Source organism: Scylla paramamosain, chromosome 1 (genome assembly GCF_035594125.1).
Source record: "Scylla paramamosain isolate STU-SP2022 chromosome 1, ASM3559412v1, whole genome shotgun sequence".
Classification (NCBI taxonomy): domain Eukaryota; kingdom Metazoa; phylum Arthropoda; class Malacostraca; order Decapoda; family Portunidae; genus Scylla; species Scylla paramamosain.
The window spans coordinates 35,051,864-35,056,841 of NC_087151.1; the positions used below are offsets into that span (position 1 = coordinate 35,051,864).

General features: G+C 41.3%; 1 pseudogene; it reads left to right on the forward strand.

Annotated features, from left to right (window-relative positions):
- The first annotated feature begins 1,129 nt into the window (after positions 1–1,129).
- On the forward strand, positions 1,130–3,712 carry LOC135102667 (pseudohemocyanin-2-like; annotated as a pseudogene).
- Positions 3,713–4,978: the final 1,266 nt, after the last annotated feature.

Sequence of the window (4,978 nt, forward strand, 5' to 3'; positions counted from 1 at the left end):
CAGGTTAAGTCGTTGCGCACATAAACGCAACATCCAGCACTGAATTGAAGATGAGGATAGAGAAAGTAGAAGGGAACAGAAAAGGGGTTACTATCAGTTGCCTCACACACATGCATTTCAGTTAAGAAAAAGATGAAGTTTAATAGAGGAGAGGTGGTGTTCTACAGATTGAAAATTAGATCTAAGACTGGGAATGTTGCAGAAATTAGTGAAGAAAAAGTTGAGGGGGGTATCAAGACAGAGTCGATACCAGAAGAGCAATCCGACCTGGAGACATTTGTGGTCCCCTTCCCAGATGGGGATTTGGTGTAAGAGTCGCCATGATAATTTTAAATTTTGAGTGAAGGGTGTGTGTGTAATTAGGTGCTTGTAGTTCTGTATGAAGAAAAAGAGTTGTCTTTAGAGGTCAGGCTGTGACTGCCTCCTTGTGTTGTGAGACATAAAGGGAAACTTTCAGTGAGGTTCAGTGAGGTATGTAGGTGGGTAAAACGGACTGGCGACTTCATTAGTGTGGCATTACGACCGTTGTTAAGAAAGTTGCATGGATCAAATTGGACCTTGTAACCCATATTAAGGTCTGCACCCCGTCACAAATGAGGTGACTGGGGGAAAGTTAGTCCAGGTGCAGCAGCTCAGTGAAGGGGCATCAACACCTTCCTTTTTAACATGAGAGAGAGAGAGAGAGAGAGAGAGAGAGAGAGAGAGAGAGAGAGAGAGAGAGAGAGAGAGAGAGAGAGAGAGAGAGAGAGAGAGAGAGAGAGAGAGAGAGAGAGAGAGAGAGAGAGAGAGAGAGAGAGAGAGAGAGAGAGAGAGAGAGAGAGAGAGAGAGAGAGAGAGAGAGAGAGAGAGAGAGAGAGAGAGAGAGAGAGAGTCCATACATAAAGATAACTTTGAAATATTTAAAATTTGTTCATGAAATTTTTTATACTCGCTCTCTCTTTAAGATAAGACTCACTTAGCAACGCATCTCGAGTGTTTACATTACGAAAAATTATTATCTCTTATAATCTCATCGCCTCTTCCCGTCTCGCATTTTTATCGATGGCCGTCAAGACAGCGACATAAGGCTGCTAACGATTACAGATATACAAGTGAACAACTAAATAGGAAAGACATTACTTGCTCCAAAATGAAGGTCTTGCTGGTAACTGCACTGATGGCTGTTAGTGTTACAGCTGCCTTATCCGGCTTCATGTTAGATGAACCTGATGGTGAATTAACATAATGTTAATGAATATTTCTAAAATATTTGCCTTTTTCTCAGGGTTTATTGTGAAATAGTGACTTTCCTTATTAAAAGAAAAAAAAGTTTAAAATAGCAGTATTTCAGTATAACGATGTCCAATATATATATATATATATATATATATATATATATATATATATATATATATATATATATATATATATATATATATATATATATATATATATATATATATATATATATATATATATATATATATATATATATATATATATATATATATATATGAGCTAACCTATTGCTAACCTTGTTATGATTTATTTTCGGGTTTTCCAAGTACCAGAAGCAGCATGATGTGAATTACGCTCTCTACAAGATCTTCGAGCCTCTCCGCGAAACCAACCTAATTGATAAAGTAGCAACATTCAACCCAGTAGCAAATGTGTCTTTGTATAAGGACAACGAAGTTACACTCAAGCACCTCATGGATGAACTCAAACATGACCGTCTGCTGGAGAAGAAGCACTGAGCTGACGCCACTAACAGACGCCACCTGGTAGAGGCAATCATGCTGTTCGAGGTGTTTATGCAGTGTAAGGATTGGAACTGCGTCACCAGCAACGGGGCTTACTTCAGGGAGCGAGTGAATGAGAAGGAGGAATTCATCTATGCTGTCTACCATGCCATCAAGCACTCTCCTCTCACCCAACACGTAGTTCTACCCGCCATGTATGAGGTAAAGCCACACCACTTCACCAAGATCCAGGTCATTGAGAAAGCTTACGAGGCCAAAGAGATGAAATTACGCAATGTTTATTTCCAAAACAACTTCACAGGTACACCTAACGACATTGAACAGAGAGTCGCCTACTTCCGTGAGGACATCGGCGTCGGCACGCACCACCTGATGATTCACTTGGAAAATCCATTCTGGTGGAAAGACACCTACGGCTAGCACATTGACAGGAAGGGAGAGATCTATGCTTATCACTAGCTACTCTACCGTTACGAGGTTGAGCGCATCTCCAGTCACCTGCCCCCTCTCCAGAAGCTGAAGCTTGACGAGCCCCTGAAAGAGGGATTTAATCCACAGACCACCTACAAATTCGGTGCTCCCTTCCCAACTCGCAATGACCACATCCACCTTCATGACGTTGATAAAGTAGGAAGAATTCACGAGATCATCCACATGGAAGACCGCATCCACGATGCCATCGCTCACGTGGAGCTTACGTGGAAGACGAGCAGGGAATCAAGATCAGCATCGGAAACGATCATGGCATTGACATCTTGGATGACATTATCCAGTCCTCTATGTACAACCCCAACCGCAAGTACTACGGCAATCTCACCACTCTGGCCTACACCATGCTCGACCACCAGACCGACCTGAAAAATAAATATGACACTCTCCCCGGCGTGCTTGCACACTTGGAAATCCTTCTATGCTACCACGCTGCCTGGACACTGCACAAGAGAATTGATAACATTTTCAGGGAGCACATGGATTCTCTTCCTCCTTACACCAAGCAACAACTCGAATTCCCGGGAATAACTGTCATCAATCTTGAAACATACTTTGAGGAGTACAAATACGACCTGATCAAGGCTTTCATTGACATCACTACCCAGACGGAATTCTACGATATCTATGCCTCAATGCCTCGCTTCAACCATAAGAAATTTTCATGCAAGATCAATGTGTAGAATAACAATAGCACTCCCAAGAAGTCCGTTATTCGAATTCTCGCCATGCCCTACCGCGACGGTAACGGCGCTATCATCCCCTTTGACGAGGGCTCGCCATCGAGATGGATCTCTTTGTTAAGACCTGTAAGTTTTATTAACAAGTATTTTTTTCTTTTTTTTTCTCTTTTTTTTACCCCAAGCAAGTCATGTTTGTACATATCATACTGTTTGTCCAATGATAAAAAAAAAAAAGTACACGCTTTTTTTTCTCTCTCAGATATATTAATACAAATTTTCTCTTTACAGTGAATTCGGGTGACAATGAGATCAACCGAAAGAGTTCAGAATCTTCCATCACCGTACCTGATGTTCCTTCCTACATGGCCCTCATTGAGATGACCGAATCTTGATGACCGAATCGCCAGAATCTTGAGATGTACGAGAGCGCCACTGGTATTCCCAACAGATTACTCCTGGCCAAGGGTAATGAGGAGGCCGTGGAGTTCAGGTTGTTGGTGGCTTTCACCGATGCTGAACAGGACGTCAACAATGAGAGGATCATTACCATGAACAAATACCACCATTACGGCGTGCGCGGCGTCCAGCCCTACGAAAGCCCCTTCGGTTACCCGCTAGACCGTCGTGTTCCGGATGAACATATCGTCGACGAGGTGCACAACATCAAGGAAACCATAGTCAAGTTCTACAACAACAACGTCTTTATTCCTCTGTCTCACCACTAGATGGTAGACCACTGTTAGGTCTCACAATGAACTGGCCACACGATATTCAGCCTTATTGTACCACATCTTAACAATACATTGACACCCATGTTATATGCTGACGTTCCATACAGAACTTTTGATATGTTCCTTCATCTAATCAATGTGGCAAAAATACCTCAATAAATAGTTAACAAACTACTTAGTAGTTTCATTACTTATTTGTTATATGTTACTGAATAAAAAAAAGTGACGAACCAAATCCATCTTGCACAAAAGGAAATATCTACTTGCATAGTGTATGGTATTACACCAACCTCCTTTTTCCCTCATAACCTAGAGAGAGGAGAACGTATCTCGTGTGTGTGTGTGTGTGTGTATGTGTGTGTGTGTGTGTGTGTGTGTGTGTGTATATATATATATATATATATATATATATATATATATATATATATATATATATATATATATATATATATATATATATATATATATATATATATATATATATATATATATATATGTACGATTGCAAATCCGACCCCTCTCACGGATGCCTTTATCTCGGCTTGCCTCTCCAAGTCATCACCTGTGTAATTTGATGAGGGGCTTAACTGCGGGTTACAAGGTTCTTCTGCACCCAGTACACAGACGGTCCCAACACCAGGTTTTCCTACTCTTCTCGGCTGCCAATACGTGAGTCAGCCTCCCTAACCTGCTTCCTGCGCAGCTCACATTCACCTGCACAGGATCCTTCTGGCCTCCTGTGGTGAATTACACAACAAAGGTCGCTAGCCTGTTTCATCCACCAACAGGCAATGAAATATTGCAACAGCACAGTTATTCTCAATAACCACATTCTAAGAAGCACAGCTATGACAAGCGACCAACCCGTTACACACTGTGAGCAGCGAGATTTTAATAACTTTGCTTGCTATACCTCCCAGAAGGGCTAGTGGCAATCTATCTGTATTATGTTATTTTCTGCTTTGTAGTCTTTCAAATGCTAGCATTCCCAACATGATGCTCAAAAGGGAAAGGCGGAAAAAAAATGTCTGCTGTTTAACTCGCTACGCATGACACGCCCTTCCCCCACCGAAAACTTATTAAGTTTCACACAGTTTACAAAATTTTTGCATGTACAATACATTTAAAACTCTATACAACTAATTAGGCAAATCACATCAGACTTAATCGGGCCCTCACACAAATTACAAAACAAAGTCTACTAAAACGCTGATATGAATAACTTACAACAAGAAACAGAGCTCTTACTTGGCACTTCACTCTCCCACTACCGTTTCTTCTTTCTCTTCCTGCTACTCCTCCATCAAAGTCCGTCTCCGGTTTTACGTCAGGA